This window comes from Rana temporaria, chromosome 13 (genome assembly GCF_905171775.1).
Source record: "Rana temporaria chromosome 13, aRanTem1.1, whole genome shotgun sequence".
In the NCBI taxonomy this organism is placed as follows: Eukaryota; Metazoa; Chordata; class Amphibia; order Anura; family Ranidae; genus Rana; species Rana temporaria.
This window is the reverse complement of record NC_053501.1, coordinates 43875185-43891296: the sequence shown is the minus strand read 5'-3', so window position 1 is coordinate 43891296 and position 16112 is coordinate 43875185.

The following is a 16112-nucleotide window of genomic DNA, read 5'->3' as shown; positions in this document are numbered from 1 at the left end:
ATAACTACTTTATATGAGATGGTATGTAATAGAGTTTGAGATATCAAGTCAGAGCCCGGGTACCTGGCTGGTTCTAACTGATCATTAACCTGGCTGGCGGTTTTCCTGAGTCTGGCTCGGGGTGTGATTTTTGTGCTGTGATCGGTATCCCTGAGCCAGACTCGGGGCCGCCTCGCAGCATCCACAGGCACAAGTTACTTACCTAGTCCGACATTAAGACGCACGGGGGCGGAGAACGGCGCCAAATTCAAAAAAGTAAATAAACACATTACATACAGTATACTGTAATCTTATAGATTACAGTACTGTATGTAAAAAATACACACACCCCTTGTCCCTAGTGGTCTGCCCAGTGTTCTACATGCACTTTTATATAATAAAAACGGTTCTTTCTGCCTGGAAACTGGAGATTGTCCATAGCAACCAAAAGTGTCCCTTTATGTCAAAAGTGGTTTTAGAGCAGCTAAAAAACATCGATAATAAATTAGAATCACTTGCAGAATTGTGCGATAGCGATTTGTGGGGAAATTCGTCATAAAAGTAATGACGGCGACAATTCTGCAACTGAGCAAATTTCAGTGTTTTTGGTTTGATTACATTATTGAATAATTTTTATTATAATTACATTATTATTTGTTATAATTATTTATAGTTATTTATTATATTATAATTTATGATTTTGTTTTTCAAACTTTATCATACCCGGGATGTCTACTAGACTTGTTTGGACAGATTTAATTAATTTAAGAGAGTTATTCCTAAGAATTACAGGCCTACAATTTAAAATGCCAAATTTCCATGCAAAATAATGGTACCGCTTTCAGCACCTAAAATCTGAAATAATCATACCGCCAGGGAGGTTAATTACCACATAACTACTGGAAATTCCATTGCTCATCATCATGTTACACACACCTATCAGAAACTGAATTTTCTAAGAGGAAGAGGGGTAAGAAAACTCTGTTACAAACATGCAACCTTTATTTGAAACAAAATACATGACCGCACTTGGACTTGGATTCAGCAACTAGCAAAATGTTTTGATCACAAACGCAAACCAGCATATTAAAATGCAAATGATCCAAATAATGCACGAAGAGATAAACAATAAAATTACTTCTGCGCTACCTGGTGAAAATTCTTAATGCATACAAAGTGAAAATAAAATAGACTAGAGTAAATAGGTTGTTGCAACACCAATGCATAAAAAGACCTTTGGAAATAATCCAAGTCCCGAGGAGCGTCCCAACACCAACTTCAGTGCCTAAAAGATGCTACTACACATCACCACAGTGTGTAAATGAATCTGCTTACCGGACGATGTTGACCCTCACAGTATAGAGTGGTCAACTGCGCCTTTAAGATGACTCAAAACTTCCACACGATTGGGTTTCAGATATAATTGGATTATATTAAAATATATATTCCTTTAGCTCTAGCTGAGGTACCTCAAATGAAATGGATCATCAGGTCTCTCCACTGTAGGTAAACATCGTAGGAATCCACCAGGGCCAGCACACCATCCATACACCATACAAGTGAACGTTACTTCAGGGCATGCAGAAATATACCTCACAGGAGTATAAACAAATATCCATAGTGTAGTAATCAATATAAACACTTCTATTATAAAGATTTTCCACAATTGAAACCCGATGGTGTGAATGTCTTGAGGGAGTCATCTTAAAGGCACAGTTGTTTCTATAATGGGAGGGTCAACTCAACATCGTGCGGTAGGCAGAATAATTCACACACTGTGGTGTTGTGTAGGATCAATCTCTTATGCACTGAAGTTGGTGTTGGGACTCTCCTCTGTACTTAAATTAATTCTTAAGGCCTTTTTATGCATTATTTGGAAGATTTTTAGTTTTCATGATTTATTAAGCACTGCATTCCGATATACTATGCAAACTTTATTGTTAATTCATCTTGGCAAAGTTACAAGGGAAGTAAGGGCTTGGACTTTTCCACTGGCCATCACTATTTTAACTGCTCACTTCTACATTGACCGGTACTGGAATGTACCACAAACTTTTGCACAATATATACTGTGCTATACGTTGCATTTCCCAGACTGATGAACTCTGTATTGTAATTTTGTAACAATTTAGTATTTCATTCCTTTCAGTGAACAGACACACTTTGCGTGCATTTGTGAAACATTTTGGCCAAGTATTGTATAGGTTCTGGATTTGGTAAAGTCAGTGTATTCTGCAGCTGCATATGAAATGCTTTTGTTCTCTTTAGAATTCAATGTGAATGCAAACAACCAACATAAAAGCATCTCAAATACAAGTCATTTTCTCTGAACTGATTGTGAGCATGCTGCATTTGACTTGCTCCTAAGTCTTACATATGCTAACCCGATAATTGCATTGTGAGTTTCCTGCATTTTCATATGGGACCCGCTGACCATGAAAAATTGCAAACACATAAAAATGTGTTAGGCTTGCTTTGTTGTTACTTTTACTGCTTACACATATCATACATTGTTCCATCACCTATGGATTTACCAAAGTCTACACTATATGGCTAAATGTTTATGTACACCTGATCATAGTACCAATATGTGCTTGTTGGACATCCCTTAACAAAACCTATAACAGCTTCTACTCTTCTGTAATCTGATGTGTGTGTGACAGAGCTGGACTTGTAGATTGTAAGTTGTAGGACAGGTTAGTAGGTTATTTTCCAGGGGGGCCTTAAACCTAATAAGGGTGTGATGTGGGTTGGTCCTATTAGGTATACAAACTACAGTCTCTCCAAAGATACTTTTAGATCAGTATAGAGGTAAAGGTTTATCACACTTGTGGGTAAATTTAAGGAGTTTATTGAAGTAAACAGTTCACAGGTAACAGATAAAGCCAACATGTTCAGGGGGAAATGCCTCCCCTTCAATCAGGGCTGAAGAGGTGGATAGACTTGGTCTAGTAGTGTGATGCGATTTGGATGACTATAATGTTGACCAATTTAACCGCACTGATCCAGCCTCCTTATAGGCATCCAAATTGCATCACACCACTAGTCCAAGCCTATCCGTCACTTCAGCCCTAATGAACTGGTAAACATTTCCCCCTAAAAAGCCTTGGCTTTACCTGTTACCTGTAAATTTTCAATAAACTCTTTTAATTTACCCTCAAGTGTGACCTCTATACCCATCTAAAAGACACTTCTGTAATGGCTTTCAGCAATTATTTGGTGTGGAAATGTGTGCCCATTCTGCCAAAGGCCTATAATAAGTGAGGTCAGGTATTGTTATTGAATGAGAAGATCCGGCTGGCAATCAGCATTCCAAATCATCCCAAAGGTGTTTAGTAGGGTTGAGATGAATGCGCTCCGCAGACCACTTGAGTTTCTCCACCACATACTCATCATCAAACCATCTCTTTACGGATCCAGCTTTGTAGACAGGGAGCCAGTCATGCTGGAACAGAAAAAAACCTTCCCCAAGGTTAAAAACGCACAATTATCTTATATTGCTTTGTAAGCTATAGCGTTAATAGTACTCTTCACTAAGGACATCTGAACTCACTAAGGACACCTGAATTTCCACATAATTATGGCCATATAATAGGTTTGATGGTCAGGTTTTTACAAGCATTTGTACATATAGGGGGTTATCCACAAAGCCGCGGCGCAACGTAACTTTTCGGATTTAAGTTACTCCGCCACAAAATTCCCAAGTTAGGTGCCGATCCACAAAGCACTTACCTGGAATTTTGCGGCGCTGTAACTTAAATCCGTCCGGCGCAAGGCGTTCCTATTCAAATGGGCGAGTCCCATTTAAATTAGGCGCGCTCCCGCGCCGGACGTACTGCGCATGCTCCGTCGGGTAAATTACCCGACGTGCATTGCGCTAACTGACGTCGCTCCGACGTCATTTGCTTAGACGTTAACGTAAATGGCGTCCAGCGCCATTCACGGACGTCTTACGCAAACGACGTAGAATTTAAAATTCGACGCGGGAACGACGGCCATAGTTAACATTGGTTGTCCCTGCTAATAGCAGGGGCAACCTTACGCGTCGCGTACGCTACGGAAACGACGTAAATTCTCAGCGTCGGACGCGCGTAGGTTCGGGAATCTCGCGTACTTACCTCATTTGCATAGACGACGGGGAAAACGACGATGCGACATCTAGCGGCGGGAAAAAAAATTACTTTTAAGATCTGACAGCGTAACAGCCTTACGCATGTCAGATCTAATGGGTATCTATGCGCAACTGATTCTAAGAATCAATCGCATAGATACCCGGGGCCAGATGAGGAGTTACGACGGCGCTAATGGTGTTGCGCCGTCGTAACGCCTTTGAGAATCTGGCCCTCAGTGTGATTTAATATAAATTTAATGGCTGTAGAGCAGGCACTCACATACATACAGTATGTGTTTGTGTACCTTTTGTACGATTGTCAGATCACAATATGTGTGGCCACAAAACAATAACATTTGCATAATTGGAGTGAAGAGTACTATGCTTAATTTCCTCTGTACTAAGTGTCTCAGTCTAACCCACTGCATGAATCATGAGACTGCCATTGTATATGTACACGATACGCACTACATTTATTCTCAATGGGCCACAGAGGGATGGAACCTGGTAAAGATGCTCACTGCCGGATTCCCCAGTTATACAGTATATGATGACATTGGATGATTCAACCTGCTGACATCCATCCAGAATTGAAATGTCCATAAAGGGCCAGACAGATACTATATTTCAAATTAATTTCCTGGATTCTCTTACTCTGATGGATTTTTGGCCAGTTTAATATGTGAACCATAGTGAAACTCTTCTCTTGCATCAATACTTTTTTTGAATACATGATAGTAAATGTTTTGTCCTTTGTTGGTACAGATTGATACTGAGCGTTATTACTGAGCCTTCTGTCAACAAGTACTCCCACATCCATCCTCAGTAATAAATTCACTAATCTAATACCAATGAGTGAGTGTTTAACATATTTGTTTAATATCCCCAAATGACCTTGCATTTGTATATGTTGCATCTCATCTGCCATTTCAGTCCAGCCTTCCCATTCTTTGCAGGCCCCCTAGAAGATGACAGACATCTTTTTGTGGCTCTAACCATTTACATAACTGAGTCCAGAAACTGGGAAGCAACCATGAGCCCCAAGCAATGAAAGATCATTGCTGACATGATACAGCCCTTTGCACACCTCTAAATATGCTCTCTTATGAATGTAGATACAATCTTTATACAATACAATGCTAGTCAGGTGCTACCTACCAAAGATTAGATTGCATTTGATAGATGAAAACCAGTCTGTGATTGCCTGCAATGCAAAGTAAGTGGGAGGTGTGTAAGGAGCCCAGGTTCGCTGCTGCTTCCTGCCAACATGGCCAAAGGTATCTCCTATTACTGCAGGACTTGGTCAGGGTGTGTACATACCTGTTGTAGAAAGACATTCCAATGCCTTGGCCACTCCTGTTCACCTAGCCTAAGGCCCACACTCCATATACCCAGGGATATTTTGGAATAAAGGATTGTCCACACCAGTTGTTTTACTTGACTTTACTGTACTTGAGCCACAAATTGTGCTGTGTTAGTTTCCTTCCCTCCACTACAGTATATCTCACAACCTCAAGAACCAGGGGGTTTGCACAGTTTTTTTTCAGGTACCACGATTCTTCACCTACAATCCTGAATTTGTGTCACTTTAAATGGGAGCATCCCAATGCCTACCCTCTTCTTTCAGCCCACATAATGTCACCTGAGACCAACTTTTCCCACTTGTCTCAGGAGCTCCACCCCAAGCAGACATTGTATAGATAACAGGATGATCCACCCCCCATGACACATTCCTTGGTGGGACTAAACTATGGTCGCCTCCACTGCCGCCTCATACTATAGAATATGCAAGTTTTATCCAGATACATGTGAGTGCACTTGCTATCTTTTTACAATAAATACCCAGTTTTATACCAGTTTACACTATGTGGCCCTTCTCTTTCCATTTTCTTTCAACTATTTAACCCCTTGCTGAGCTGCAAAGATCCAAGGTTATCCATTTATGATCATACACTGATTGATTACTTCTAGCAAGTTTCTTGGTGATTGCTACTTTGTGTACCCTGTCTGGTACTTGAAGCTTGTTATGACTTGATTGACGTACGTCATTTCAGGTCCACCATCTTCGGTAAGCCTCCATTTACTACCACTGGTGGCGGTGATCACTCACTACACAATTTGTCTCGATGGGATTCTAATCAAGTTCCCTCATTTTGCACGTGGTGTCTACAGATGTATGGACTTTGTGTTTACAACCATTGGACTTTATCTTTCACGAGAACTTTTTTATTGCATTTGTTACTTTATTTATGTTCCCATTGTTCCCATGAGGAACTACCATTATAGATATTAATTTGCCATAGCGCTACACAATTTTGTTTCTGTTTGTTCCAGCTAATGTGTCTTTGTTAGCAGTGTGAGCAGCTGGTCTTATTAATTAGTGTGTTTTAAGCAGCGCAGTATAATCACCTTTTTATGGTTTAACCCCTGCCTACAGGTGTGGTGATCCTGTGCCACCCCTGGATTGACAGCTTTTGAGAGTTGAATTTCTCCCACATTGAATTCCATAAACACAAAAGAATTGCACATTTTCTGAAATAGTCATGATGGCTACAGAGGGAAAGATTGTGCACTGTCCATGTGTAGTCTTGAACAAGCCAACGTGCTTGATCCTTAAGTATTGGGAGCGCACTTGTAACATCCTGGCATTTAGGCAGGGGGAAAGTGCCTACTCTGAGTTCTTGTGGACAGGAATGACAAAGGAGCACTTTTTAAAAAAAAAAAAGCTCGAGAGTAGATTGCAATGTGCTTGGGATGCTGCAGTGCATAGGGTTTTTTTTCTAGACAATGTCTGTAATAGTGAACTACCCCTTCAATTCAGCACAGGATTCTGTTACGTGCTACACTGCTATTGCAGAAGACTTACAATTACTATTTCTGGTAACTCTGTTGGTAGACCTTGGAATATTATAATTGATAATTAACACTTGTCAAAAGAAACGTTTTATCCGCACACTGACTTAGTGGTTAGCACTTCTGCCTTGCAATACAGGGGTTCGAATCTCAGCCAGGACACTATCTGTATGATGGCGTTTGCATGTTCTCCTTGTGTTTGCATGACTTCCTCCCGATGCTCCAATTTCTTCCCAAATTCCATAGACATGCTGGTAGGTTAATTGTGTTACCAGAACATGTGTCCCCATCGGGTCAATTCTCCTAAACTATTCTGATGACAACAGTAAAATGTTAGATTTATTTTAAGCTTGGTATACACTAGTAGATTTGCAAAGGAACGTTTATACATGTGTGCCCCAGGACGACGTCTGGTGTGGCGAAATGCGTAGGGAGGAGCGACGTGCTGACGTCACCGCATACACGCAGGTCTCGGAGTGACGGGCTGCTATCGATAGCCAGCCAGCCCGATTTATTCTAATGCCAATTTTACTCTGCTTGATTGTAAGTGCAATTTCATTTTAATTTTTAATAAAATATAAGGATTTACACTATGCGAGCCTTTATTTTTACATGGGGACCTACTGAATATATATGCATATGAGGCCATTCACTGGTGAAGAAACTAAGAATATTGGTGCACAGCATAGAGACCCGTGGCTGGGTAATATGTCACAAACGCATCTGATCTCCCGTAATAGGGGATCATTAACAGCTGGTAAGCAGCAGTGCGTGCAGAGGTTGAGGCATTATCTTATCTTCTCACTTCTTCTGGGCTGTTTGTTCATGTGTCACCGTGGACTAATATTGATTTACTACTTACAATATATGGACTATATACTTTTCCAAACAAAAACCTACATACACTGTTAGAAATTCATTCTAAAACGAATGTCGTTTTGACCTCAGTTACAATTTGAAATTAAGCACACATTCCTAAAACAAAAAAAAATTGAATTAAAATCTATAGTTAGCCTTTCTTTCTACTAGGGTTGTCCCGATACCACTTTTTTAGGACCGAGTACAAGTACCGATACTTTTTTTCATGTACTCGCCGATACCGAATACCGATACTTTTTTTTTTAAATGCAGCCATGTGTCCCCAAATGCAGCCTTGTCCCTAAATGAATAGTGTTGAGCAGAATATGCCATATTCGATTTCGCGATATATCTCGAATATATATTCGAATATTCGAGATATATTCGCTAAATTCGAATATTCGTGATATTTTATCGAAATTAAATGATTGCGATTTTTCGCTATTGCGAATGCGAAAATAATTGCGATTTTTTGATAACTGCGGTAGGAGCACTCTGATTGGCTCAGAATATTCGTGATATTTTATCGAAATAACGCAACATGCGAATGCGATATTTATTGCGCAATTTCGAGAAATGCTAGAGGAGCGCTCTGATTGGCTCAGAATATTCGTGATATTTTATCGAAATATCGCAACATGCGAATGCGATATTTATTGCGCAATTTCGACAAATGCTGTAGGAGCACTCTGATTGGCTCAGAATATTCGTGATATTTTACAATACAAAATAATTGCGAATATTCGGCAAATGCGGAAGGAGCACTCTGATTGGCTCAGAATATTCTTGATATTTTACAATACAAAATAATTGCGAATATTCGGCAAATGCGGAAGGAGCACTCTGATTGGCTCAGAATATTCTTGATATTTTACAATACAAAATAATTGCGAATATTCGGCAAATGCAGAAGGAGCACTCTGATTGGCTCAGAATATTCTTGATATTTTACAATACAAAATAATTGCGAATATTCGGCAAATGCGGAAGGAGCACTCTGATTGGCTCAGAATATTCTTGATATTTTACAATACAAAATAAAAAGTGTTTTGCATTGGTGGTGATTCTTTACTCTATCCATCTGTCACAGCCATTTGTCAATCAAACACCTTGAAGATTGAACACGTTCATGCTGCATGCTTTGGACTTTTTTTTCACTTCACATATCAAAGACATTTTTATGAAAGATTATTTTTCTATTATTGGGACTATATTTCTTTATATATTTGTTTCACTGTGTATTTCACAAGTTATTTGCGCTTGCTTATTTTATAATTTGCCCACATGTCTTGTCACTAGACATATTTTTTATTCTTGTAGAGCGACTCCATTTTCTGTCTTGTATTAATTTATGTTGTATAACATTTTTGAGTTGCTGCTGTATTCTCCCCTTTTTTAAGGTATGCGCAATTTTTTCCTTCTTACAAAAAATAATAATATCAAACATACAAATATTCATAACATACACATACACAAAGCCCCCCCCTTTTGCATCAGAGACAATCAGAGTTCTCCTACCACAGTTATCGAAAATTCGCAATCATTTTCGCATTCGCAATAGCGAAAAATCGCAATTTTTTTTTTTCAATTTGGCAACATAAAAGGATCGCCTCAGCTTAGCTACTCGGCCCAGGGTCTCTAATCATACCAGCAATGCTTTTAGACGTCGATAGGATGTGATCTGTTTTAAAAATCAAATTGAAAAAATGCGAATATTCGGAATTGCGAATATTCACCGCGAAATTCGAAATATAGCGCGATTTCTCGAATATGCTATATTCGAGTCGAATATTCGCAATGCGAATATTCGTGAGCAACACTATAAATGAAGCCTAAATGCAGCCATGTCCCTAAATGCAGCCTAGTGGGGCTCAGTGTGGATGGAATGGACTACACTAGTGGGGGCTCAGTGTGATCAGCCATAGAAGTACACATTGCTTTCTCTCTCTCTCTTTCTATGTGTCTGAGAAGAGGACCTGTTGATTTCTGAGTGTTCATCCTCTCCTCTGGGTAATGACTTCCCCCTGCCATCTCTACACAACACACACCTCCCCTCCTCCTTATATTATGCATGGGGGGGGGGGGTCTGTAGTGATAACACATTTCCTGCTCCTCAATATAGATGGTGAGTGTTGTCATCCTATCAGAGGACGAGCTCTGACCGGGAACAGCGCCCCCCATCCAGGGACCGATGCTGTGCAGTGGACTTTTGGGGGATTACACACACTGTAACTTTCTGGCTGGACCCAGTGGGGGAGGGGATATCCCCGTACTACAAGTCCCGGAGCCATCCATGAGAAGAGAAGTGATGATCGGGGCCGGGAGGTGAGGGGTTAAGCCGCGGGACGGCGCGGTGTGTACGGGGATGGGGGGAGGGAGCTAACCCCGGTGACATCACTCCTCTCCCTCTGGCTGTCAGTGTCCCTCTGTATATCGCGGGGTAAATGTGCAAAGTCAAACTAAAGTGAAAGCCAAGCCCCCCTCGCCGCTGCTGTCTAGTTGATCAGCGCGGGGAACATACAGCTTTCATTTGAATAGCTGTGTGTTCCCCGCGCGCCTCGTCATGTATAAGCACTCCCCCTTGTCCGGGCACTTTGATAGACATATCACCCGTCCAATACTGGGACGGGTGATATGTCTATCAAAGTGCCCGGACAAGGGGGAGGGGCTATACATGACGAGGCGCGCGGGGAACACACAGCTATTCAAATGAAAGCTGTATGTTCCCCGCGCTGATCAACTAGACAGCAGCGGCGAGGGGGGCTTGGCTTTCACTTTGGGGACTAGGCAGCAGCGGTGGCGGCGGCAGCAGGTCTCCTCTCCTCCATACCCGAGGATTGCTCTGCTCCGCCCGCTCTCCGCCCCCTCTCCACCCGCTCGCGGCGGCGGCGGGGGGGGGGGGAAGTATCGGGGGAAGCATCGGGAGCATTTGCGCGAGTACAAGTACTCGCGCAAATGCTCAGTATCGGTCCCGATACCGATACTAGTATCGGTATCGGGACAACCCTACTTTCTACCCTGGTGACAATAGTCATTAAAAGAGAAGGTAATGGCCCGTACACACGATTGGAAATTCCGCCAGCAAAAGTCTGATGTGAGCTTTTGAACATAAATTCCGACCGTGTGTATGCTTCAACGGACTTTTGCTGTCGGAATTTCCGGCAGCAAAAGATTGAGAATTCGACGAATGATCGGAAGCATTGAACTTAATTTTCTGGGCTCGTCTTAGTGTTGTACGTCACCGTGTTCTGGACGGACGAAAGTTAAGAGAACTTTTGTGTGACCGTGTGTATGCAAGCCAAGCTTGAGCGCAATTCCTTCCGTCGGAAAAAACATCCAAGGTTTTTCCGACGGAAAATCCGATTGTGTGTATGGGGCATAAGGGGTCAGCTACCACAACCCATCAAAAGGTCTACATTATATTGGCACCAGCAATAGTGAAAGTGTCAGAGGCTGGTTTATGGAATGATCAGATGGGCAATTTGACTTCTATATCATTCAAAGTTTACGTTTAAAATGTATTTGAACAACGAAGGGGGCAGCCAGCACCTTTGTACAGCTTATGAATGCCAATATACTGTAATCTTCCAACAGTCATCTACCCACAAGGCTCACATCCACTTGAAGGTTCTTCTTTAGTTGTTAGAAACATAAAATGATTTCTTCACAAGGGTTACAAACACTATTGACTGCTTATATTTTAATGGCATCATGAAGGTTTAAAGGTGAAGGAATTGGCAACGCAGTGGCTGACCTTGACACAGAAGTTCAAGATGTAAATGTTAGCAGTGTTGCCAAGCACATTTGAACTGTCACAACAATAATTGCTATCAATGGGAAAGTAACCAGCACCAAAGAACAAACACCAAACCCACACTTGTTTTCTGTAGAAAGACCCTTGAGGATCGGCTTTATATTCTCAGTGACCACATTGTGACTTATCATTGTAAGGTTTGCTTCAATGTGACTTTCACTTGTTTACAAGCTTTGAACAGTGTTTCTGTTTCTGTAATACATATACAGATGTGTAGAGTTTCCTTCTGATCAATGCTTCTCAAAGCTGTGGGATAGGCAAATATTGAGTAGTACAAAATGTATTCTTCTTTGAACCATAGTGTGCTTTGTATATTTCTTCCAGTTCTGTACAGTAATACAGTTTGATTTTTTGCCCCTGTGCTTGAGCTTCCTGTAATAAAGACTGGTCACTGCTGCTCTCTCTCTCCTTCTGCAGGGTGACTGGTCTTGTCTCCGCCTCCTCCTGCAGGCAGCCTGTAGTGGGTGGGGCCTGTTGGGTCCTTTGGACAGCTCTGCTCCCTGTAAAGGCTTTGTACAGCACAATGATGATGTCACTGCTACCTAAAGGTAATTTTGGTGTTTATAATGGCATCTGATACACACAAAGTAGATTTATCTTTGTCACTATTAAGGAGTATATTTAAATGCATTTTTTGTACCTAGAGATCACCTGAAAATGTATTATGTTATCTATATTATTATTATTATTTAGGTACTTATATAGCGCTGTCAATTTACGCAGCACTTTACATATGCATTGTACATTCACATCAGTCCCTACCCTCAAGGAGCTTACAATCTAAGGTCCCTAACTCACATTCATATACTAGGGCCAATTTTAGACAGAAGCCAATTAACCTAACAGCATGTCTTGGAGTGTTGGAGGAAACCGGAATACCCAGAGGAAACCCACGCAGGCATACAAACTCCAGGCAGGTCGTGTCGTGTTTGGGATTCGAACCAGCGACCCTTTTTACTGCTAGGCGAGAGTGCTACACACTATACCACTGTGCCGCCCAGCTATATCTATATAAACTTGGTAATACCTACCAAGCACACCCTGTGTAGAGTGTTGGCTCAAATGCTGCCACTTAAAGCCCCCTGCCTGGCTTCTGTTACTGCTTGGGTCCCTGTTGGGAATATTGTTATCAATGAGACAGGAACTGGGGGGGGAATTTTAGTAGCAGTAAGACTCAAGCAGCAATGGAAACCCACAAAAATTCAAAAATTCCCTAAACTACCAGGCAAAGGTCTTATTGAAGTATTCCCATAAGGCAGATTTCATATGACTGATGGCACCCAGGAACTCAGACATCAACAAACACATGGCAGAGTGTCTGACCTTTCCCCATGCTATTTAAATAGTAAAAGTTATGACTTAAGGTGTACATTTTTTTTGCTTTCTTATAGATCTTCATATGCAAGGACATCTTGGGGTCTTCATCCTTATTTTCTCTCTGTCTATAGTTTTACTTTTACAATTTGTTGGGGAAAAATCTGTGCACTCTCATGTAAAGGGGAACGCTGATGTAAGGGGGGGACACACAAATATGCAGAGGGAAAGCTGTGGTCTCTGATGTGAAAGGGGGGCTCTGGTGTAAAGAGGGAAAACTGGAGACTTCGAGGTAAGGGGGGACACTGGGGCCACTGATGTAAGGAGGGTATCTTGGTACCCTGATGTTTTGAGTAATCCTGGGGACTCTGATGTAAGAAGGGATTCTAATGTGCAATAAAAGTGTATGCCGTGTGGGGTTGGGAGGTTGCACTGTGAAGGGGAAGGGGTGGCAGGAGGACGGTGGGAAGGAGGGGCTTTAAAATACACCTTCGCCTAAGTAGACAAATAACCTTGCACCGGTCCTGCCCGCAGATCAGATCCTGCTGTGTGTAATCACAGTGGTAGCGATTGCAGGATCACGTACTAGGCACGTGATCCTGCGCAGGAGTGCAGCCTTGCCACCGTATATGTAAGTTATACAGTTGGCAAGCGGTTAAAGTGAACCTGTACTTTGCCTGTGCAGAACAAAGCATAAAGTTCACATAAAGTACACATAAACCCTAACTGCATAACATTTATATTGCCCCGTACAACTGCCATATGTTTGACAATAAAATACTGCTTTTACATGTTTTCAGGTCCTGCAGCCTCTTTGTAGCTATTCTACATGCACTTCATGGCATTTTTCAAAGTGAGTTTTCCTTATAATGGACCATACCAGTGTAATGTGTGTTTAAAAGGCCAAGTGTAAGCTCCATGGGAAGCCTATGTGACAGGGTATACCAAACCGTGAACTAGAATACTTGGGACTTTTTTGGGCATTATAATAACATGAAAAAATATATGTGTAAAATCTCTGAAATTTTATTAACAACTTCATGTCTAAGAACAATAAACATAAAAACATCCAGGGTGACTTGTTACAACATAATAAATATATGCAACATGATATATATATATAAATCTATATATCCACTCAAATATTCCCAAATGAAACACATGAACCACAGAGTGCTGGTTTTACACCATATAAAATGCTTAGAATGAGTGGGAGAGGACCGACGCATTTCAAGTGAAACTCTTCCTCAGGGGATTTTAAAAGCATTATATTTTAAAAAAATGTGATAACAATATTATGTATTACTAATGTAACACATTAGTCTGGATGTTTTTATGTGTATTGCTCTTAGACATAAAGTTGTTAAATAATGCCATTTCTGTGATTTTTACAAATATATGTTTTTCATGTTATTCTAATGGCTAAAAAAGTCCCCACTGTTCTAGTTTCCTGATTGGTATATCAAGTTATGCAGATGTTGGCATTATATCCTGTATACCCATCACTTCATACATAACTTTAGATTTCCATGTAACAGGGTGACAATGCAGTAGCACAATTCGGAGACAGGGACAGAGTACTGCCACACTAAAACTGGAAATACCTAAACATGGACCCTTTTGGAAGGTAACCTGGTAATGTTTTAAAGAAAGCTGCAGATTTAAAAGTACCGATGTTTAAAATGGCATTAACATATTAAATCTTAGTTGTCCCCCCTTCCTAGCAGCACATACTTAAAGTGATTGTAAAGTAAAACATTTTTTTAATTAATAATGTTATACTTACCTCCTCTGTGCAGTGGATTTGGACAGAGCAGCATTGATCCTCCTCTTCTCGGGTTCCTGTCTGGAGCTCCTGGCCCCTACCATCTTTCGGGTGCCCCCACAGCAAGCAGCTTGCTATAGGGTCACCCAAGCCGAGTCACAGCTCTCTGTGTCCATTCAGACATGGAGCTGTGACTTGGCTCTACCCCCGTTGTATTCTCATTAGCTGACTGACTTTAATTAACAGCAGCGGGAACCCATGGTGCCACACTGCTGTCTCTGCCAATTAGGAGGGGAGTCCCGTGCAGCTGAGACATTCCTACAGCATCGCTGGAGCTAGAGGGGCCTCAGGTAATAATGAGGGGGGCTGCTGCACACAGAAGGTTTTTTTTTCTTAATGCATATAATGCATTAAGATTAAAAACCTTCTGACTTTACAACCACTTTAATTGCCCTTTGTTTTCTCACTACTCTGTTGAGCTGCTGGAAGTTAAGAAAGCAAGCCCAGTGTAAGCTCAAAGTTCAAGCTGGAGCTTACATAGTGCTGTGGAATCTCTCCCTGCTTAATGTGACAACATTTAGCCAATCACCAAGCACCAGGAGAGTAAGTTGCATGCTTCACCATACCTGGAAATACCAGGTCTTTCTCTTTGCTTTGGGGTGGTGGAGGAGTGAAGGAGAGGTGAATATGTGCTAAAGGAGAAGGGGGGGTGTTAAAGGCATAGTTCACCTTTACAAAAAAAACTGCCTTTGCAAATAAGAAGTACCTGTAAATAAAAAACAAACTATACGGCTTTGACTAAAGTTGGGTGATGTCCTTGTTTTAAGTGTAGGCCATTTACACACCTCCTGAAGCCTGACTGAAAAACTCCTAGATATGGCGTTATCCCATACTGCCTTGTTGCTAGGAAACTACTGCTCACCCAAGCCATCAAAGGAGCGAACTCTGAAACCCCACATATCTGTTTCATTATCTCCTTCACTGCAGTATCACTGAGCTCAGGGATAATCCAAGAGGTGAGAGGGAGAGTGCGCTTGCACAGGGGGTTTGAATCAGCTGGGAGTGTCATGGCAGCAATACTTTGGTAAGCCAACAGATCTGCTCACTCTTTTTTCTCTCCACCTCTGCATTTTTCCAATTACAACACATACGTGCAATAGCCCTTTATTGGTTCCTTGTTCTGCTCCTCCTTCTCCAAGTGCTGCCGTGCAGGAGATGCCAGGTGGCTAAAATAAAGAGGTATTTAGGTACACCACCCAATTATCATCCACTCAAATGCTGATCATTGTGCCAGCATAGCCACATTAAGTATCCACCACTCAGTAAGTAGTATTTCTGTACCTATTTCTCTTTTTTATTTTTTGATGGTTTCTTCTCTTCCAGCAAGATTATATTCCTGTCAATCCATCCACACAAAG